Source organism: Pleurodeles waltl, chromosome 7, assembly GCF_031143425.1.
Source record: "Pleurodeles waltl isolate 20211129_DDA chromosome 7, aPleWal1.hap1.20221129, whole genome shotgun sequence".
NCBI lineage: Eukaryota > Metazoa > Chordata > Amphibia > Caudata > Salamandridae > Pleurodeles > Pleurodeles waltl.
In genome coordinates, this window is record NC_090446.1 from 6,299,557 (window position 1) to 6,323,128 (window position 23,572).

Below are 23,572 nucleotides of genomic sequence, written 5' to 3' on the forward strand. Positions count from 1 at the left end.
AGCCAAGGAGAGGTTAGCATTTTCTACTCCAAAAGGACACTTCCAGTTTAAAGTGATGCCGTTTGGGATGAAAAATGCCCCTGCCACATTCCAGAGGTTGGTCAACCAGGTGCTGTCTGGGCTGGATGACTTCAGCGCAGCATACCTGGATGACATTGCAGTATTCAGTTCCACTTGGGAGGAACACTTGCAGCACCTCTGCAGAGTTTTCAAGGCCCTGCAGAAGGCAGGCCTCACTATTAAGGCAAGCAAGTGCCAAATAGGGCAGGGCTCAGTGGTGTATTTGGGCCAAAAATGGACACCATTCTGGCTTGGGAGCCTCCCAAGACCCAGACTGAGGTGAGGGCCTTTTTAGGCCTCACTATTACAGGAGGTTTGTCAAGGGATATGGCACCATTGTTGGCCCCTTGAGTGAGTTGACTTCCAAGAAGGTGATCTGGACAGAGGCTTGCCAGACCAGAAGTCCACTCTGATGGAGTTTCAATCTGGCGACAAAGTATGGGTCATGGAACCAGTAGTGCCCAGAGGGTGTTGTGTCGCCTTTTTAGCTATAGCTCCACGCACGTTATTTTAGCATACCAGGCCTGCTGCTGTGCACTCTAACCTAGATATATTTTATTCGGCTTCATTTTATTATTGTTACAATAGCCACTTTTACAGTCTTGTTTTATTTTCTGTTTATCTAACAGTTTTTGCCTAGGCCAGCACCCTGTTCTCAAACAAGACATTCTTGCTCACTGTGTGCTTCTTCCAAGGCTACAGCAAGATAGGTTGCCAATGAACGTGGTATAAGTTTAGTCTCAAACATTTGTAGAAAACATGCATCTTTACGCAGGAACATTTTCTCAGAACATCAGCTGTTTTATTATAAAAACACTTCCTTGTCCCTTACACGTTAGAGGGAGATTCCAGCCAGAGAACCACAACTGTATGCTGATTGCTGAATGCTTCGCTACAGATGCTAATGCAGACTTCAGGCCTTTGCTCAGGTATGGTGGATGATGTCTTCCCAGGTGAACCTGAAGGGCAGAATTAGAGCTTAATACGCTGTGCTCTATTTTAGCCTAGGTAGGAATTAGTCTATTGACTGTAGTGACAATATGGTAGCGTTATTCTTATGCTTCACTCTCCTTGTCACAATTTTAATACTGTCATGCTGTGTCGTCCTGGTTATTGCAGGTCACGCTTTGCTCTCTAAAATGCAGTCACTTCATTCAAATCATTTATTGAAACGTATACTGCCTCTGTTTGTCATTGTGTATATGAGACTAATGTAACTGAGAGAAACGGAAGAGACTTGAGTGATCACGGCTTCCCTGAGAAACCAATTATGTCATGCCCGCGGCTGCCCAGTCACCCCTGCCCTTGGGTAGAGGTGAGGCACTGTTAGTTAGCCGGAGCAAAACCCGGATTGGAGCGACAGGTGTCACCTGCAATGGGTTAGACTTAGTCCCCCACACCGCCGGCGATTCTGCTGCTCAAAATCCAGTAGTCTCATTAGAGTAATGAGTTTACGCAACACCCGGTGATGCCATTTGGCTTGAAGAATTCTCCTGCTACCTGGAAGGAGTGGCCCTGTCATATTTAGTATTGCCAGAATGGTGATATAAAATCCTGTTTACTGGTGAAGTTGGATTTAATATTATTATTTTAGAAATGCCACTTTTAGAAAGTGGGCATTTCTCTGCACTTACTGTCATCTGTGCCTGGAGCCCTGGCTCCAATCCACATCTGGTCTGTGCTGGCTGACAGCTCCCCTTGTGCATTCCACCCAGACAGCCATAAACAGGACACTCCGTCACATTTGCATTCATCTGCATACTAAATGGGTCTCCCTGTGCAGGAAGGTGGAGGGGCTCTCTCTTACATTTCAAATGCTAGTGACCTGCCCTCACACAAAGGACTGATAACCCCCCACAGGGATCCTAGCAGACAGGACTGAGCAGAAAGGAGAACTTGTGCACTTCAAAACCACTCTTTGAAGTTTCCCCCACTTCAAAGGCAATTTTGGGTATATAAACTGTGTCTCTGACCCCACCAAATCAGACTCTTCTGGACCTACGCTTGAACTCTTGTCAGAGGAACTGTCTGGCTGCCCAAAGGACTCATCCGGACTGCTTTGCTGAGAAGCACTGCTGCCCTACTGTTGCCCTGCTAACCTCTGACTGTGCTGGAAGGAGTCTGCCTTCCCCAAACGTGCTCTCCAAGGACTTGGATTGAGCTTGCCTCCTGTTTTGAAGTCTTGGGGACAGAAAAGACTTCACCTACTAGCTTTTAGCTAGTTTTCTGACTTCAGTGTTACCAGGAACGACTTCAGTGATGCTAGTACCGAGGCCACAGCCTGCTCCCGCTCCGTGGACATCGCTGCACGCAACAAGCATGGCCTGCAACGCAAGTCTGATGTTGTTGGAACACCGCTGATGTCACGCAGGGTCAGCGCGACACTGCAAAGTCGACACATCATGTACTGACTAACTGAATCCATCGGCCCGCTGGGTCAGAAGGAACTGACTCATTGCCACCAATGCCACACCAAATCCCTTTGCAACCGGACAGAACCAATGCCTCACAGTGTGGAACCAACACCTCATCTCCTTGCACGCCACAATGGACTGACACCGCACTAGCCCCAGGGTTGCCTCATCTCCCCGACTCTGCGCAACGTCTTTGTTTCTTTCTTTTCAAGAGGTATTGGACCTGGGTGTCCATACAACTCTGTGACTGACGCCAGTGGCATTGGCTTATTGGGAATGACTGTCAACTACGCTGTGATAACTCCAGTTGGGGCTATTGTGCTTCTAAGCGCTTTATCAGGATTTAATCTTTAGAAATTCATAACTTTGCTTGTGTACATTGGATTTTCATTGTTTTGACCTTGTTTTATTCAGATAAATATTGTCTATTTTTCTAAAACTGTATGGTGTATTTTTGTGGTGTTTTAACTGTGTTACTGTATGAGTTATTGGAGAGGTACTTTACACGTTGCCTTCTAAATTAAGCCTGACTGCTCAATGCCAAGCTACCAGAGGGTGGGCACAGGATAATTTGGATTGTGTGTGACTTACCCTGATTAGGATTGTGGTCTGTACTTTGACAAGGGTGTATTCCTCTGCCAACTAGAAACTCAGTTTCTAATAACTATGATGAGTGGAACAAGTAAGTTATGACTGCAAAAAGAGAGTAATTTCGGAAATTGTGCCCTTTTCTCAAGTGTAATGATCTATAAGGATTTTAAAGTTGTTTCAACACTTGTGAGATGCAGAGGCAAGTCACAAAATTGACAATGCTGAGATGGAGAAAGAATCACTTCAGTGTTTCCAGCTCTAGGCCTCTCTCTGTTGCTTTCCCTTCTCCCTCCATTTGTTTCCTTCTTCACTCCCCTTCACCCCTCTACTTCCCCAACTCGCATGTACCTTTGTTTCTCTCCTTCACCTCTCTACTCCCCAGCTCTCCTGTATCTTTGTGTCTTTCCTTCGCCTCTCTACTTCCCAATCTCTCCTGTACCTTTGTTTCTCTCCTTCACCTCCCTACTTCCCCAGCTCTCCTGTACCTTTGTTTCTCTCCTTCGCCTCTCTACTTCCCCAGCACTCTTGTACCTTTGTTTCTCTCCTTCGCTGCCCTACTTCCCCAGCTCTCCTGTGTCTGTTCCTCTCCGTCACCTCTCTAATTCCCCAGCTCCCTGTATCTTTGTTTCTCTCCTTCATCTCTCTACTTCCCCAGCTCTCCTGTACCTGTTTCTCTCCTTCCCCCCTCTTATTCCCCAGCTCTCCTGTACCTTTGTTTCTCTCCTTCCCCCCCTCTTATTCCCCAGCTCTCCTGTACCTTTGTTTCTCTCTTACCTCCCTACTTCCCCAGCTCTCCTGTACCTTTGTTTCTCTCCTTCACCTCTCTACTCCCCGGCTCTCCTGTACCTTTGTTTCTCCCGTTCACCTACTTCCTCAGCTCTCCTGTACCTTTGTTTCTCTACTCCCCCAGCTCTCCTGTACCTTTGTTTCTCTTTCACCTCCCTACTCCCCCATATCTCCTGTACCTTTGTTTCTGTCCTTCACCTCTCTTCTTTCCCAGCTCTCCTGTACCTTTGTTTCTCTCCTTCCTCAGCTCTCCTGTACCTTTGTTTCTCTACTTCCCCCAGCTCTCCTGTATCTTTGTTTCTCCCTTTCACCTCTCTACTTCCCCAGCTCTCATGTACCTTTGTTTCTCCCCTTCCTCTCTTGTTGTCCCTTCCCTCCTCTCTGGGTGCAGACCCTGTCAGATACACATCACTGGACCCTGCGGCGCTCCCACTCCCTCCTTGTCCGGGGGGGGGGGGGGGGGGGGGGAGCGGACCCTGCCCTCCGCCCTCTCCTCGGTGGTCTCTATTTCAAGCGGCGCCGCAGCTGCGGTGTATTTTTATCTTATTTTTTGAGGGCCGGAAGTAGTGCGATGGAGGCCGCGCTCTGTTTGGGCATGCGCACGGAGACAGTGTCTCGCCTTCGGAGCATGCGCAGTAATATAACTGCGATGGGCCTTGGAGGAGCATAGTGCGACCTTATAATAGGCGTCTCTTCTTCCGGGCACGCGCATTACTACAATATTGCGACGGGGCGCGTAGTGTGACGCCCTTGTGATAAGTGTCTCGCCTTCCGGACACGCGCAGTACTGCGATGGCGGCTAGGAGCTGTTCGCATGACTTATTTCAGAGGCAGCGGCTCTCACACTCTCCACCGGCGGCCTCCGAGTGTTCCTCTCCCGTCGGCCCCCCGGCACCGGCCGCTATACACAGATGTGACCGAGGACACTAATGTTCCAGCAGCAGCCGGCTGAGGCCCTGGGGCGTGGCCTCCCCGAGGCAGCAGGAGGTGGGGACTTGTGGAAGGGGGGAGGGGGGGGGGGCAGAACCCCAAGAATGAAGAACTCAAGGAAAAGAGGCTGGAAATCTACCTCAAAGTCCATAGCGGCCAGACTGTGGAATTAATAATATCCATAATGTCCATAGCAGCCAATCTGTGAAATTAATAATGTCCATAGCAGCCAGACTGTGAAACTAATAATGTCCATAGCGGCCAGACTGTGGAATTAATAATGTCCATAGCAGCCAGACTGTGAAACTAATAATGTCCATAGCAGCCAGACTGTGGAATTAATAATATCCATAGCAGCCAGACTGTGAAACTAATAATGTCCATAGCAGCCAGACTGTGAAACTAATAATTCTCATAGCGGCCAGACTGTGGAATTAATAATATCCATAATGTCCATAGCAGCCAATCTGTGAAATTAATAATGTCCATAGCAGCCAGACTGTGGAATTAATAATATCCATAGCAGCCAGACTGTGAAACTAATAATGTCCATAGCAGCCAGACTGTGAAACTAATAATGTCCATAGCGGCCAGACTGTGGAATTAATAATGTCCATAGCAGCCAGACTGTGAAACTAATAATGTCCATAGCAGCCAGACTGTGGAATTAATAATATCCATAGCAGCCAGACTGTGAAACTAATAATGTCCATAGCAGCCAGACTGTGAAACTAATAATGTCCATAGCGGCCAGACTGTGGAATTAATAATATCCATAATGTCCATAGCAGCCAATCTGTGAAATTAATAATGTCCATAGCAGCCAGACTGTGGAATTAATAATATCCATAATGTCCATAGCAGCCAATCTGTGAAATTAATAATGTCCATAGCAGCCAGACTGTGGAATTAATAATGTCCATAGCGGCCAGACTGTGGAATTAATAATGTCCATAGCAGCCAGACTGTGAAACTAATAATGTCCATAGCAGCCAGACTGTGGAATTAATAATATCCATATTGTCCATAGAAGCCAATCTGTGGAATTAATAATGTCCATAGCAGCCAGACTGTGGAATTAATAATATCCATAATGTCCATAGCAGCCAGTCTGTGGAATTAATAATGTCCATAGCAGCCAGACTGTGAAACTAATAAGGTCCATAGCAGCCAGACTGTGGAATTAATAATATCCATATTGTCCATAGAAGCCAATCTGTGGAATTAATAATGTCCATAGCAGCCAGACTGTGGAATTAATAATATCCATAATGTCCATAGCAGCCAGTCTGTGGAATTAATAATGTCCATAGCAGCCAGACTGTGAAACTAATAATGTCCCTAGCAGCCAGACTGTGGAATTAATAATATCCATAATGTCCATAGAAGCCACTCTGTGGAATTAATAATGTCCATAGCAGCTAGACTGTGAAACTAATAATGTCCATAGCAGCCAGATTGTGGAATTAATAATATCCATAATGTCCATAGAAGCCACTCTGTGGAATTAATAATGTCCATAGCAGCCAGACTGTGAAACTAATAATGTCCATAGCAGCCAGACTGTGGAATTAATAATATCCATATTGTCCATAGAAGCCAATCTGTGGAATTAATAATGTCCATAGCAGCCAGACTGTGAAATTAATAATGTCCATAGCAGCCAGACTGTGAAACTAATAATGTCCATAGCAGCCAGACTGTGGAATTAATAATATCCATATTGTCCATAGAAGCCAATCTGTGGAATTAATAATGTCCATAGCAGCCAGACTGTGAAACTAATAATGTCCATATTGTCCATAGAAGCCACTCTGTGGAATTAATAATGTCCATAGCAGCCAGACTGTGGAATTAATAATATCCATATTGTCCATAGAAGCCAATCTGTGGAATTAATAATGTCCATAGCAGCCAGACTGTGAAACTAATAATGTCCATATTGTCCATAGAAGCCACTCTGTGGAATTAATAATGTCCATAGCAGCCAGACTGTGGAATTAATAATATCCATATTGTCCATAGAAGCCACTCTGTGGAATTAATAATGTCCATAGCAGCCAGACTGTGGAATTAATAATATCCATATTGTCCATAGAAGCCACTCTGTGGAATTAATAATGTCCATAGCAGCCAGACTGTGGAATTAATAATGTCCATAGTAGCCAGACTGTGGAATTAATAATATCCATACTGTCCATAGCAGCCAGTCTGTGAAATTAATAATGTCCATAGCAGCCAGACTGTGGAATTAATAATATCCATACTGTCCATAGCAGCCAGACTGTGGAATTAATAATGTCCATAGCAGCCAGATTGTGGAATTAATAATATCCATACTGTCCATAGCAGCCAGTCTGTGAAATTAATAATGTCCATAGTAGCCAGACTGTGTAATTAATAATATCCATATTGTCCATAGGAGCCAGTCTTTGAAATTAATAATGTCCAGATCAGTCAGTCTGTAATGTCCATAGGAACCAGGCTGGGAAATTAATAATATCAAGAGGAACATCCATGGGAACCTGTCTGTGAAATTAATAATGTCCATAGGAGCCAGTCTGTGGAATTAATTATGTCCATAGGAACCAGTCTGTGAAATTAATACTTTATTTGGGTGACTGATGAACAGTGAGGCCTGTTTATCAGCAGAATGTGGTCCCCAGGGGAGCTCTGCTGCCTGTGGCCAGTGCCTGCTAACTGCTGTGATGGGACTGAGTTGTGATGCACCACTGGGCTGTGATGGGATGTGGAGTTGGAGTAAGCAGGGCTAGTAACTTAGACAGGGAATTCCTCTGAAGGGGGTTTCAAAGTGTTTATTTTGCATTCTGCCCCCTTAACCCCTTCAGCTCATAAGAAGAAATACAATAACACGGGAAAACTCAAAGAAATAAAAAATAGGATCTGTAGATGTACAAGCACAAGGTTTTGGCAAATATTGCAAAACTGAACATTTCTCTGGAGCTGCGACATTCTAAGCTTGGATTACGCATTAGTAAATGGAAGTTATGGAGAATGCCCCCACTTTCATACGGGCCACCCTGGAATTCCATTACGCATCCCAAAATCATCAGTGATGTCATTAATTATGTCATAGAACATATCATGAGTGATGCACTATGAGATCATAAGCAGTGCATGGCTGGGGCAGAAATAATAGTTAGCTCTGCTAAATATAACTGGTGAATTTCTGCGGTTTTCTGTGTTCAAAACATTAATGTTGTCACTGACATAATCACCTAACTTTAACATTACTTTTACCTTAGTTTTTTCAGTGAATTTTTAAGGCTTTTTATGAAAAACAAAAACAGATCTTTTTATCACACCTAACTATAATGTTACTATAACCTTTTGGTTTGTTCATTGAATTCCTAGGGTTTTGTTAACATAAAGTAACAATTTATTACCATACTTAAAGCCAGCCTCTAACCGTGCACAGCAGGGTTTTGGCAACATGGCCTGTGGCTAGGCCTTGTGGCCAACACACCCAGAGGCAGCCAACCTTAGGCTGCGCACGGTGGTGGGTAGACCACACAGCCTGGCATACAATCAGGCCTTGCGTCCCAACATCCTACAGTCATCTAAGCCAAGTCAAACACAGCCTTTGCTCATGAGTGATGTAGATTAGTCACAGGGCCCTGCCTCCAACTCCCCGCAGGCAGCCAGCCCAATACTACACACAGACTTTGGCCATGCACAGTGAGGGTTGATCACAGGCTTGGTCTGCCCCAGGCCTTGCGGCCAAACTCCCAGCAGGCTGTCAACCCAACCCCACCACACCCCACCCACCCAACACACAGCCTTTGCCGTGCGCCGCATAGGATGGACATTCGGCATGCAGCCCCCTCACCAACCTTTAATTGTACTCAGCCACCGCATGCCCATGTCCAAACACAATTAAACAGGGAAGGAAAGCTTGATGGCCCCTCTCCCCGGGCCTTATTGGGCCCTCGGGACCCCATCCCCTACAGCATTATGTATTTTAAAGGGGGGATCACTTTGCCCCTTCCTACCCGAGCCTTATTAGGCACTCGGGACCCCATCCCCTGCAGCATTATGTATTTTAAAAGGGGGGCACACAGCCCCGCTTCCCCAAGCCTTATTAGGCCCTTGGGGAACCTTCCTCAGGGCTGTATTTTTTGTCTTTTAAAGCGGAAGGTGGGTACATTCTTGTGACTGTCATCTTTACACTTAGTATTCATAGATGGGTTCCACTTTCTTTTTCTTTTTATTCATATTTTTTTGAAGCACTTTTCCTTTTCATCATTTAGCTCTCAACTTTCTCTCCCATTTTAGCATTTTGTCTGGCTTTTCATTTTTCTTAAGCACACTGTCCATAAATCCCTATGACAAACATCTACTATGAACTGACCTCAGTTTGTCTTTTTTTTTTCTTCTTCCAGATTCATAGATTCTTCATGATTCTAAAATACTAGTGAAACCAAAACTTAATCAGCCTTGGCCAAAGCATTGGATCGTATACATGATCACCCAAGCCAGCAGGTAATGACTCCAGCAGCAAACTTTAATCTTATCCCTTGTTTTTGACCACAAGTATAGTGTACAGTACTGTGGGTGGGCGGGGTTTGAATAAAAAACAGGCCTGGCTCTAAGGGGGTCATTCTGACCCTGGCGGCCGGTGGCCGCCAGGGCCACCGACCACGGGAGCACCGCCAACAGGCTGGCGGTGCTCCCACGAGCATTCTGACTGCGGCGGTTCAGCCGCGGTCAGAAGCGGAAAGTCGGCGGTCTCCCGCCGACTTTCCGCTGCTCGGGGTAATCCTCCCTGGCTGCGGAGCGCACTCCGCAGCCATGGGGATTCTGACACCCCCTACCGCCATCCTGTTCCTGGCGGGTCTCCCGCCAGGAACAGGATGGCGGTAGGGGGTGCCGCGGTGCCCCTGGGGGCCCCTGCAGTGCCCATGCCCATGGCATGGGCACTGCAGGGGCCCCCGTAAGAGGGCCCCGCAAAGTATTTCAGTGTCTGCCATGCATACACTGAAATACGCGACGGGTGCAAACTGCACCCGTCGCACCCCTGCAACTACGCCGGCTCAATTCTGAGCCGGCGTCCTCGTTGCAGGGGCATTTCCTCTGGGCCGGCGGGCGCTCTTTTGGAGAGCGCCCGCCGGCCCAGAGGAAATGTTAGAATGGCCGCCGCGGTCTTGTGACCGCGGTGCGGTCATTTGGCGGCGGAACCTTGGCGGACGGCCTCCGCCGTCCGCCAAGGTTAAAATCAGGCCCTAAGTGTCTTGTGAGATATGTTAAAATGTGTTTCTTCTGCATCTGATGTGATAGTAATATGTTATGAGCACTAACCAGACACCATGTTTTTCAGGCTTGCACCCAAAAAATCCTGCATGGCCCTACCTTTGTCACATCCTTGAGTAGTCAGGGTAGGTGTTGCAACTAGGAAGCTGGCCTGGTGTGTGGTAGACACCTGTGTTGTTGGCACTTTATACCAGGTCCAAGTATCCCCTATTAGTGTATAAAGACAGTGTCTAGGAAGCCAGGGCTCTCTAGAGGTAGCTGTCGATGATCAGCCAAGACTTATCTTGGAGACATGCAAAGCTTTTGCGATATCACTATAGTCACACAGCACTTAAACACATGATAGAACACAAAGTGTTACAAAAATATAAATACTTTATTACAGCAACACTACACTGATTTCTTATAAGTTCTCCCTCTAACCGGAGGTAAGTATACACAATGGCCCTTATTAAAAGTTTGGCGGGCGGCGGAGGCTGCCTGCCAAACTCTTCCTGCCCTCAGACCACCTGTGCGACCTGAACCTGAGCGGCCCTAATCGGACTTAACCGCAGGGCCTTAACATTGACGCCGGCTCCATTAACGAATGGAGCCGGCGCCAATGTGGCGGTATGGCGCGTGCAGCAGCCTTGTTGCGCATTCCACTGCCCATAATTCGGGCAGAGGAATGCACGACGAGGCTGTGCATGGGGGTCCATTGCATGAGCAGTGCAGGAGCCCTCAGGGGCCAGCGAATCCCCCCCATTCTGCCAGATTTTCCACGGTGGGATGAACCACCAAGGAAAGGCTGGAGGGTGGGGACTCCTAATCCCCAGGACGGCGCTGCATGCAGCGCTGCCCTGGAGAATGAGAAACCACCGGAACTGCCATGGTCATAATGTGGCGGTCCCACTGCTAGCCTGTTGGCGGTGGGACCTCCACCACGAGTCTGGCAGTCATGCAACCGCCAGACTCGTAATGAGGGCCTGTAAATATATATATAATTTTAGAAAAAAACTAGAGTCCATGGGGAAGGTCAAACCATATACTAAAATAGTGGAATGCAAAGGGAAGTCCCCCACCCAAGGGTATGGAGTAGTTAGAGGGGAGCTGGGAGAACTCTGGACCCCAGGAGGTGAGTACCTTAGTGGCCCCCAGCGACCAGGAGAGCAGAGTTTTCCCAGGGACTAACAAGGGGACTTAGAAAATGGATTGTTCAATAACAGGACCAGACGAGAGGAACGTAAAGGTGGATTCTGGAAGAAGAGGACCTGCAAAACAAGGGAACAGAGTCCAGTCCACGATGGAGTGTCCAGTCGGGGCAGGAGCCTCTACCCACCCTTCTGTGAATGAAGATCCAGTTGATGGGTGAAGACGAAGTCCAGCTTTGGAGTTCAGGGGCTGTAGAGGAGTCCTTGGTTCGCTGCAGATGGTGTCCCACCTCGGTCACCAGGTCGCAGATGGTCAGTGGTTAGGAGGATCACTAACAAGCCTTGGCAAAAGAAGAGTTGCAAGACTGAAGAGGACCAGCAAGGTCCAGGGAACTCGTCCCTTGGAAGGGGGTCCGGGCTGATCCTCAGCAGTCGGGAGAGCCAGCAGAAGCAGCTGCAGCCCCCACAGGCAACCCACTGGCAGCAGGCACAGTAAATAGCAGTGAGGCCCAATCAGCACACCTAGAGAAGAGCCTGAAGCAGCAAAGGAGAGGCTGTCCTTGCAAGGATGAAGTGCTGGGAGCCGGGGCTACTCGGAGCCTGAAGATCCCTTGGAGCAAGACATAACAAGCCTTGGTAGCTGCAAGAGTCGCTGTGCACAGAGGTACTGTCCTGTAAGGAGAGGCAAGGGCTCACTGTCTCCCAAGTTGGACAGCAGATAGAAAGGACCAAGGGGACCACTTCAGACCACCACCCGTGAAGCAGGATCCATGCAGTTCCAGAGGAGAGCAGGTCCAGGCAGCCGGAGGTTGCAGCTGTAAGTGCCTGTAGATGCAGGGGAGTGAATCCTTAACTCCAAGGGAGATTCCTTCTTGCTTCTTGGTGCAGTATAAGTCTTGCTGACCCCAGAGGAAGTACAGTTGGAGAAATGTTGCAGTTGCTGGAAGGAGCCAGGGAAACAATGTTGCAAGGCAAGGTCATCTCAGGAGTTGCAGTCTTGTCGGGTCCTAAAGTGTCCATTTGCGGATCCAGTGGCCAGGAGCAGATGCAAATGATGCAGAGGAGTCCTGGTGGTATCTTGCACGGTGCATCTGGGGAACCACCTGCAAGGGAGTCCCTAAATAGCCCTAAAAGGGGATTTGGTCACCCTGCATAGTGATCACCTATCAGGAGGGGTCTCTGACATCACCTGCCTGACCTAGCCACTCGGATGCACCCATGGCCCTCTTCCCATCTTGGTTTCAAGATGGCAAAATCGAGTGGCTACCTGGAGGCACTCTGGGCACCACCCCAGGGGTGGTGATGGACAGGGGAGTGATCACTCCCCTTTCCTTTGTCCAGTTTTGCACCAGAGACTGGGGGTCCCTGAGCTGGTGAAAACCGGTTTATGCAAGGAGGGCAGCAAATGTACCTGTTAGAAATGGGGTCTCTAGTTGGCAGTCAGTTTGCACCCTGCCCAAACCCTCCCGCTAGTCAGGATAAATTGGCTTGGCACGAGCAGTCAGGCTTATTTCAGAAGCAATGTGTAAAGTATTTGCATATTTGCATATAACACACAGTAACACAGTGAAAACACTACAAAAGGACACCACACCAGTTTTAGAAAAATAGCCAATATTTATTTAAAACAAGACTAAATACGATAAAAATCCAACATACAGTAATAAAAATATGAATTCTGCAAGATTTACTCAAAAATACAGTTCCTTGAAGTCATTAGCTCCACCTGGGGCTATCACGGCGTCTTGAGCAACAAAACCAACAGTTCAGGCCGGCCGCCACGTCGCGGGCCAGCTACGGTGTTAGGAAGACCCGCAAACAGTACCTTGGATTTGTAGGGCGTTGTGATCCTCACAGTGAGCTCCGGAGAGCGGCGTCGCTGACGACGTGGTGTCTGTTCCAGAGTCGCTGTAGGAGTCGTCGAGCCCTTGAAGTCACGCCTTGCGGATCGAACTCCAGGTCGATGAAGTCAGGTACGCCGGCGTTGATGTCATCGGGGCTGCAGTGCGAAGTGGGACGATGCGACGTGCAGTGCCCAAAGGTCACGGTGCGGGCAGCGGCTCGGTGACGGCGTCCAGCGGCGGTGGTGAGACCAGGGCTCCGGTGAGAAGCAGGGCGGTGCAACGGGTGGTGTCCACAGGTCACGGTGCAGGCAGCGGTGTCGTTGATGCAGAAGCGCTGTTGTCGGTTGGCACAAGGCAGCAGTGCTGGACGGGCTGGTGCTTCATGACCCTCACAAGCAGTGTCCACAGGCCACAGTGCAGCAAGATGCCTGGTGATGACACAGGAGTCGATGATGCTGGTGTCGGTGGACCGTGGCTGCGGTGTGGGATGGGACGTTGCTTCATGCTCTTCACGAGCGGTGTCCACAAGCCACGGTGTAGACAGCGGCGCCGATGTCGGTGGGAGCATCGGCGTCGGGGAGGCCCAAGCTGAAGTGTGAGCATGCGATGCCGGAGTGCGGGGCCCATAGGTCGCAGTACGAAGAGGGGCAATGCGGTGTCAGCAGGTCACGGTGCAGGCCAGTGGCGTCGTTGGAGGCGTGGTGGTGGTTTCTTCTCTTGAACAGCACAAAACATCCAGTTCCCAATGCTGCAGGTCGAAGAACCTGAAGTCCTAAGTGTCCCTGAGATTTACAACAGGAGGCAAGCTCTACTCCAAGCCCTTGGAGAACTTTCTCAAGCAGGGCACAGAGCAAAGTTCACCCTTTGCACTCCTTTCAGGCAGAAGCAGCAACTGCAGGCCAGTCCAGCAAAGCAACACAGCAAAGGGACAGTACTCCTCCTCCAGCTCTTCAGCTCTTCTCCTTGCAGAGGTCCCTCTTGATTCCAGAAAGATTCTAAAAGTCTGGGGTTTTGGGTCTTCCTCTTATACTCCTTTCTGTCTTTGCAGTTGGCAAACTTAAAAGCAAAGTCTCAAGTGTTTGACAGATCCTTTCTTGTCCAGGCCATGCCCCAGATACACACCAGGGGGTTGGAGACTGCATTGTGTGAGGGCAGGCACAGTCCTTTCAGGTGTGAATGACAACTCCTCCCTCCCCTCTAGCTCAGATGGCTCATCAGGATATGCAGGCCACACCCCTTCCCCATTTGTGTCACTGTCTTGAGAGGTGCAAAACAGCCCAACTGTCAAACTGACCAGACAGACAATCCACAAACAGACAGAGTCACAGAATGGTTTAAGAAAGAAAATGCCTCCTTTCTAAAAGTGACATTTTCAAACAGACAATTTTAAAAACAACTTCAATAAAATATGTATTTTTAAATTGTGAGTTCAGAGACCCTAAGCTCCACATTTTTATCTGCTCTGAAGGGGAATCTGCGACTTAAGGATATTTAAAGGCAGCCCCCATGTTAACCTATGAGAGAGATAGACCTTGCACAGTTAAAACCGAATTTGGCAGTATTTCACTGTTAGGACATATAAAACACACTAGTATATATCCTACTTTAAACCTTCACTGCACCCTGCCCATGGGGCTACCTAGGGCCTACCTCAGGAGTGCCTGACATGTAATAAAAGGGAAGGTTTAGGCCTAGCAGGTGGGTACACTTGCCAAGTCGAATTGGCAGTTTAAAACTGCAGACACTGCAGTGGCAGGTCTGAGCCAGGTTTACAGGGCTACTAATGTGGTTGGCACAACCAGTGCTGCAGGCCCACTAGTAGCATTTGATTTACAGGCCCTTGGCACCTCTGGTGCACTTTACCAGGGACTTACCAGTAAATCAACTATGCCAATTATGGATAAACCAATCAACAGTACAATTTACACAGAGAGCATACGCACTTTAGCACTGGTTAGCAGTGGTAAAGTGCCCAGAGTCATAAAGCCAACAAAAACTGGTCAGAAAAATTAGGAGAAAGGTGGCAAAAAGATCGGGGATGACCCTGCAAAAAGGGCCAGGTGCAACAGTGCCCTTCAAAGCCAACCTGTGGATTAAGGAGGCTACCCCTCCCAAGCCTTGTAACACCTATTGCCAAGGCCGAGGGTGTTGCCTCCCTCTCCCACAGGAAATACTTTGTTCTGCCTTCCCTTCCTGAGCTGGTCAAGCAGCAAGAGGGCAGAAACCTGTCTGAAGGGCTGTAGCAGTGCGGGCTGCCAGGAAAACCCTTATAACTTTGGCACTGTTTGACAAATCTATATAAAACTTTGCAACAAAAAGTCTCACCCACCTCAGCTCTTTTGTGGAAAGTTTCAAGGAGCTCTTTTAAGCAGGGGCTGAGAAAAGCCCCCCCCCCCCCCCCCGATTTAAAGGATTGCACCAAAGCTTTCCATGCACAAACTAGGCAAAAAAGACCACTTTACAAAAAAGTTTTGTGAAAAGTCGTCAAACTGTCCCAAAGTTATAGGCAAAACAAAAAGGTAATTCCAGTGGAAACGATGACTTAACTATAACTACTCAGTGGAGACCGCCACTGGAATGTGGATATAGATATATATAATATATATATAATAAATATGTTTGTATTATATATTAAGGAGTCTGAGTTTGAAAGAAACTATTACATATATTGAGCGGGTAATTGTGCTTGTGTGGTGGTTTGTTGCTCCTATGGGGTTAGGCAGTATGCTGCATCGCTGGGGAGTGCTGGGTTGGAATGGTGTCGTAGTGCAGCCTGTGCTCAAAGCGTTTTGCTGCAGTGTGCGCGTGACCAGCGGGGTGCTTTTTACTGCCTTGGGTTATGATGCTTAGCAGCGTGATGCAGGAAGACGAGTGAGAGCACAAACACCCCGGTGCATTACTTGTGTGCTAGGGGTCAGTCTGTAGGTTCCTGATTGAGTTCTGGGGAGACTGATGATTGGGCTTTCTTAGCACCCCAGCTGGAGGGAAAAAGACGTCAGCAGCAGCATCTAGGCGCCATTCTCGGGTAAATGGCTTTCTGCAGACCTGTAACCGATGAGATTCATTCTCAAACTGGGGTTCTGGTGAATGAGCGCCTTTCTTAGAGGGGCTGTGCATCAACTATGATTTCAGGGGAAATGCCGATGGTCCAAGTGTGAAAGTGGCAGAAATAATGTGCAAGATTCTTTCTGTCACTGGGAATCACATCAGATCTTGGTACCAGTTTGGTCGCTGGGGCTTCTAGAGGCTCGGTAAGACAGGCTTGTAGTTAGTGTCTTAATTGGCTGGAGAAGCCAAAACAAAGCTGGAGACCAGCTTAGATCTTCTCTTCTTCGGTGAAGTATACTGGCTCGACCTTGCAGAATTTATGGGCTATCAACATTTCTAAAGGATGTCCATCCCACTATATCAATCTAAAGAATGGAGGTTTGCGATCAATAGAAAATGTTTCTGCTTTTGTATCAAAATAGGCAGCAAGACACCCTACATCTGTGAACAAATGTCCATGAAGGACATTTGCCTTTTGCATTTTTTTCTTCAGATCCTCCTTCAAATGCACTGCCTGACTTTTACCACTAACCTGTCCACGGCCATTCATCCCTTTTCTGCTTGAATTTTAGTTTCTAGGACAAAACAACAGCTTCTTGAGTACAATGGGCACATTGTAGTCTTCCCTAGGAGCATCAAGGAGTGAGGAATCCAAGAGAGCTGCCATTGGATGGCAGCTTGTATTACTGACACTGTCTTCTGTGTCTGTCTGAAGGTTAGAGATCATGGTCCCTGTTCTCAGAGATTGTTGTATGCTTAGCCGTAATTTACTTCTGAAGTACTCCCAGAGTCTAGGAATGGTACAAGAGTAAGTAATAGCCAGAATTGTATGAGTTGTGTCCAATATTATCCTTCCCTGTTCACTACTTTTTCACAAAAATCATGCGGGTTCTGTTGCCCTGCGTTTTCACGGAGTGTCCTATTTTTTAGGTCTTGCCTGAGGCAACGCAGGTGCTAGCATTTTGTAAGCTTACAGTGGTCTTAGACCCGCCTGTTGCTTGCCATTGGCTGGCTTCATTGTCCTTCTCATTTTCTTGCTTTTCTTTGGTCAGCATGTGCCAGCACTACTACTTCTTTGTGTGTGTGTGTGTTTGTGTGTGTCCCTTTCCTGGAGCACGGCCCAAGTCCTTCTGTACTTCCACTGCCCCCGCTTTCAGAGCTGCTTTTTTCTTTTACGTGAAGTACTTCATAAGAGTGAATTTCTTTGAAAGCTGGCTCCCTCCCTGCCTTCTACCCTTATGTTTCTCGCTTTTACCTGTGTGCTTTTGTCTCCATCTGGGTTACTGCATGCCCTCACCCGCTGTCTGTTTTGTTGTTTGCCCCCTCCTGCCCTCCGCGTTGTTGCCTGGTCCCCAGCCACCCTCCCCTATCCTTTGGTATTGTTGCTTGCCACAATCCTGTCCTCGCTGTGTTTGGTTGCTTGCCTCTTCCCACCCGACCATCTAACTTAGTGTTGTTGCTTGGCCCCTTCCACTCACTTGGCCCGTTCTTTGATGTTGCTTGCCCCCTCCTGCCCTTCCATCCTATGCAGTGATGTAGCTTGCCCCTTCTACCCTCTCCGTAATGTTGCTTGGCCCACACATCTTTACGTCCCTCTCCGTGCTGTTGCTTGCCCGCTCCCACTCTCCCATCTTGCACTGTGTTTTTGCTTTTCTTCCCACCCTCCTGTTCCTCTCGGTGATGTTGCTTGCTTCCTCCGACACACTCTCAGTGATGTTGCTTGCCTCCTATCAACAGCTCTGTGATGTTGCTTCACCCCTTCCATCCGCTCAGTGATGCTGCTTATTCCCTCCCATCCAGCACTGTCTTGTGACTTGCTGCCTCCCACCTTCCCATTCCTCATTGCTTGGCCCCTAAAGCCCTCCCACAACTGTCTTACATTATAGTATGCCTATCCCACCCTCCCGTGTTGCCGCTTGCCCCCTCCCGTGTTGTTACTTGCCTCGTTACCACACTCCAGCCCAGTCCCACATTTTGGCTTGCCCTCTCTCACCATGCCCTGCGTAGTTGCTTGGCTGTTCCCACCCTCACGTCACACCAGAGAAATAAAGCATTATGACACTGACAGTGCTGGCTGCGTCATAGCGCTTTTGTTCCTACCCTTCAGCCATGCTGTATAGGAGCTGTGCTGTTCTTCAACATGGCTAAAAGACATTGACAAGGTCAGTAATTCTCATAAGAGATTATTGTTATTCTTTGGTCTCTCTTTAGTAAGCTGTTCGGCTTACAGGCAGGGCTTTTCTTATTCCTTATCCTTCTTTACATCATCGTTCGCAGTCGTCAATTCTTGAACTCTTCTTCCTTACACTTGCCATTCTTCCTTCATCAGTTCCATCCATTTTTTTTTGCTCCACCCTTTCTTTCCTTCCTTCTTACACTCCTTGAACCTTACATTTTTATTCCATCCCTTCTGCTCACCTTACGTGACCTTGCTTTCTTCCTTCCTTCCTTCCCTAGAATCCTCTTTCCTTTTCACCACCTTACTTCCTCCACTTAGAGATGAGTTTGATGGCTCAGTGAGCTGATGCATCCTCTGCAGAAATCTGTAATTGAACCCAAATGTATAAGCTGGTATCCTGGTGAATGTACTCAGTGTAGGAAGGTGGCTTTCTTCTAGCACGGTTACCCCCATTTTTGGCCTGTTTGTCAGTGTGTTTGTACTGTCTCACTGGGATCCCGCTAGTTAGGACCCCAGTGCTCATAGATAAAACCCTATATGTCAGTGTGATTTACTGTGTTGTCAGTAGTGCTTGACTGTGTCACTGGAGTCCTGCTAACCAGAACTCCAGTGCTTATGCTCTCTCTCTCTGATTCCAAATTTGTACTTACATACTGGTAACCCATTATTTCACTCCAAATTGGTAAACTGGACCCCCCCCCTTATAAGACCCTAGTATATGGTACCTAGGTACCCAGGGCATTGGGGCTCCAGGGGATCCCTTTGGGCTGCAACATTTCTTTTGCCACCCACAAGCTCATACAAACACTTCTTCAGGACTGCCATTGCAGCCTGAGGGAAATAGTGTAAGCCATTTTCAATACACCAAGTAACTTATAAGTCACTTATATGTCTAACCTTCAGCCCCTGAAGGCTTGGTGCAAAGTTACTGTGTGTGAAAGCACCTCTGCACTAGCAGAGGCGCCCCCACGTCGCACAGTCCCTGGACTTCGTGAGTGCGGGGACGCCATTCTAAGTGTGCACTACATATAGGTCAATACATATATGTAGCTTCACAGTGGTAACTCCGAACATGGCCATGTGAGGTGTCTAGGAACCGGAGAATGTACCCCCAATCTGATTCTAGTAGTGGGGGGGGGGCAATTACATGTACCTTGGGGGCTCTACCTTGGACTCCCAATACAGCCAACCCCAGCTGCTGCCACCTCACAGACAGGCTTCTTCCCTCCTGGGGCTTGGGCAGGCCAATCCCAGGAAGGCAGAACAATGCATTTCCTTTGGGACAGGGGTGTTACACCCTCCTCCTTTGAAAATAGGTGCTACAAGCATGAAAGGGGTTTCTTCCCAGAGCTTCTGGAAGTGCTTTAAAGGGCACAGATGGTGCCCTTCTTATATAATCCAGTCTAGACCAGTTCAGGGACCCCCTGCCCCTGCTCTGCCATGAAAATGGACAAAGGAAAGGGGAGTCCCTGTCCATCACCACCCCAGGGGTGATGCCCAGAGCTCTTCAAGAGTGTCCCTGGGTTTTGCCATCTTGGATTCCAAGGTGTTGGGACACTCTGGGAGCATCTGATTGGCCAGTGCCAGCAGGTGATGAGAGACTCCTCCTGATAGGTCCATACCTGGTTATGTGACCAATCTCCCTCTGAGGGCTATTTGGGGTCTCTCCTGTGGGTGTTTCCTCAGATTCGGATTGCAAGACTCCAGCAGGGATCCTCTGCATCCTTTTCTTCATCTTCTACTGTCGGATCAACAGCAGAACTGCTCCAGGAACTCTACAACTGCAACACAGTATCCAAGAAGGCTACCGCAGCTCTGTAACTTCAGCTCCTGCCAGCAACTGCAACAGTTTCCAGGTTGTGCACGCTCCGAGGGCTGCCTGTCTTCATCCTGAACCAGACGAACTGAAGGAATCTCCTGTGGAGTGGCGGAGTCACTTCCCTGCTTCAGCAGGCACCTCTCTGCAGTGACGAACGGTACTCTGGATCCCCTCTCCCAATGACGAGTGTGGATCCTGGAACACAGGTGGCGGACTAAAGTGACCCTGACTGTCCAAAGGTCCAGCTGTCCAAATTTGGTGGAGGTAAGAGCTTGACTCCCCGTGCCAGAGAGTACCCCTGTGCACCATGTTTTTTGCAGCTCCTAAGGCTTCGGTGCGCTTCTCCAAGAAATCCTTTGTGCATAGCGTAGCCCCCAGGACCCAGCACTCTATCCTGTAATGCTCAGCTCCGTGAGTTGTTGCCCGGTGGCGAGGGATCCCTTTGTGTAGTGCTGCGATGACCGCCATTTGCAACTCCTTTGTCCCCATGCTGTGGGATTCCTGTGTGAACGGTCTGGTCTTCTGAGAGCTCTCTGAGTTGCTGAGAGCCCCCTCTGTCTCCCTCTCGAGGGTAGAGTCGCCCTGGTCCTTCCTGGGTCCGGGCAGCGCCATTTTTCCCGAAACACAAGTTTTGCATTTACCAAGCCTTGTTGGTGGAATCCCGCGACGCAAACCAGACTGCATTCATCCATCCGGCGTGGGACATCTGCACCAACCAGAAACCTGCATCTATCTTCTTTGGTGCAATACTTACTGTGGCTTCTCACTGGTGGTTCTCCTTTTGCACCTTCATCCGGGTTAGCAGGGGCTCCTGTTCTCCCTGGACTCTTCAGTGCATCTTGGACTTGGTCCTCTTCTTCCACAGGTCCAGGAATCCATCGCTGGTGTCTTGCAGTCTCTTCTGGTTCTTTCACTTTCTTCTACCATGACTTCTATTGCGTTTTAGGAAACTCCTGCTTTACTGGGCTCTGCGGTGGTATTTTACTTACCTTTGGTGTTTTCTTACACTCCCAGTGCCCCTCTACACACTCCACTTACCTAGGTGGGAAACCGACTTTCACATTCCACTATTTTAGTTTATGGTTTGTGTTCCCCATAGGCCCATTGCCACCTATTGTGAATTTCACTATTTGCACTATTTTCTGGCTGTGTACGTACCTGATTTTGGTTAGTAGTGTATATATTGTGTATAATACGTACCTCCAGAAGAAGTATTGCCTCTAAGATATTTTTTGGTCTTGTGTCACTAAAATAAAGTACCTTTATTTTTGGTAACACTGAGTATTTTCTTTCATTTGTGTGAGTGCTGTGTGACTACAGAGGTATTGCAAGAGCTTTGCATGTCTCCTAGATAAGCCTTGGCTGCTCATCCCCAGCTACGTCTAGAGAGCATGGCTTCTAGACGCTGCCTACATTTCACTAATAAGGGATAACTGGACCTGGTATGAGGTGTAAGTACCTTAGGTACCCACTACAAACCAGGCCAGCGTCCTACACTCAGCCTTTCATTTTTCTGAGGTTGATAAAATAAGTACCATTGATTTTGGTTCAATAAGCATGTTTTATTGACCACAGAGGTACACAATATGTTCCTTATTTTTTCCATCCTTTTTCGTTTTCCCATTCTTTGTAGGTCTTCATGTTATTTATTTTGATTTAATTTGTAACTTGCACAAATCACCCTGGGAGGGGTATTTCGGCGTCATGTAAGCCACAGGCAGAAATCGAACAACTAGGTCACAAGCAGCGCTGTTTTGAGAAGTTTCCTAAATTTGAGATGGCCCATGCAAAGCCATACTTTGATTGGCAATTTGTTCAGAAACAAAGAGGCTAACTATGAAAAGGATCTTCCTCGGAACTAGTCTTCCTAATCCGAGGGACTATAAGCAAGGCTTTGTCACTTGATCTTACGGGTCTGCCTGGCGGGTGCAGAGCAGATTTTGTAGATAAATAGCTAAGGCCTTTACCCTTCAATTACTTGTGTGTCAGACAACATAGTATAACAGGCATTTGCAATGCAACAGGTCTCGCATTCCTCCGAGTTAGAGGTATTAGCAGTTGTAAATGCCCAACCGGAATTTTCTTGCCACATTAAATGGGGAAAAGAAAGAGCGTGATCACGCTGCTACAGTTCATTCCTAGTGAAACCTATCAGTAAAAGTGCAATTATCTTCGTAACTGGCAAAAGTAAAATTAACTATGTCACAGGGTCGATGTCATGGAAAGCTCTCGACTTCTGCCAAGCTAGATCGCGCTGCGAACAAAGATAAAAAGAAGTCCACAAACTGGACAGAAAACAGTGAGCCTTGTATGTTTTCAGTACTTGGTCACCGCGCTCGAGGAGGGCTAACCACCGGAAAAGGCATGATGTATGCACGCCTTCCACTAATGAAAGCAAGCAGATTTTAACAGGCAAGTCCATGAACCAATAAAAGACACTGACGTTACATGGACGGGGCTCCGAGCCCTTTTCTAACTCCTAAAGCATCTCGCAAATGAAACGCATGTGCAAGCGCATGTGACACAGGCTCGACCCTAAAATCTATTCTTGTACAGATAGGTAACCATTGTAGGGAGCGCCAAAGGGGAGAAGAAATCATCCTCGCTGGGAGATTGTAGATCAGACGTGCTGTGGTATTTTGAACAACTTGCAGTTGATTCAGGGAAGTCTTGTTAGAAGAGGCCAATAGAGCGTTGCAGTAATCCAAGCAGCTGAAAACCAATGCTTGGACCAAGGCCTTCCTCACAGAATGTGGAAGAAGAGGAGAAGCTCAGTTTTCATCATTACTCCACCCCCGTCCCTCTCCGTGCAGTGTGTTTTTAAGTGCTGTAAAACATGTTTCCTGCAAGGACCTCATATGTGACCAAAAGAAGATTGAGTTTTGGAACTGGATTTCAGCTTGAAGAATGAAGGTGTAAGTAGTAAAGCCTGTGTACGAGAGCTCTTCCTTACAGTTGTACCTCTTGTCATCGTCGTATTTCTTTATTCAGTCACCAACTTTTCCTTCCAAGTACTTCTGTTAATTTCTTACTGAATGCTTTTCTGTCTGCACTCGATATGTGTGCATTTATTGTTGCTTTCTGCCCTGTGTGCACCTGCTCTTCAGTTGTTTCTCCCAGTCCTCCGAGTGATGCTCTGTTTTTTTCCCCCTTTTTAAAAAATATTCCTACCCCTCACACCTGGCTGCTCCTCTGCTCCCCACTTTTGTTGTAGTTTCTATTACTTTTTGCTATATAACAGGAGGAGAGTGAACTGTGCCTCGTGGCACTTTTGGAGGAGCATTTTAAAAACAAAACGCAGCCCAGTATACTTTACAGACAGACCAGTGTCACTAAAAAAGGAGATGCTTCTGTGAATGATAGCGTGGCGTCCGTTGTGCCGTGGTGTTCATCATGAGCTTATTGTTGTGCACAATAAGTTCAGATAAGATGAGAGCTCAGATGTACGCAGGCAGCGCTCACTCGTCCCTTTGTTGTTGTAGGTGTCCTACACCTTTTAG

At 47.9% G+C, this 23,572-nt stretch overlaps 1 protein-coding gene across 1 annotated transcript in view; it reads left to right on the forward strand.

The window, feature by feature from the left end:
* The first annotated feature begins 4,634 nt into the window (after positions 1 to 4,634).
* Positions 4,635 to 23,572, forward strand: part of LOC138303509 (zinc finger protein 268-like) — a 38,862-nt gene continuing 19,924 nt past the window's right edge. Inside the window, exons 1-2 of the mRNA XM_069242690.1 lie at positions 4,635 to 4,838; positions 9,185 to 9,284. The gene's annotated coding sequence lies outside the window, so the exon portion shown is untranslated. The remainder of the gene's footprint in view (positions 4,839 to 9,184; positions 9,285 to 23,572) is intronic.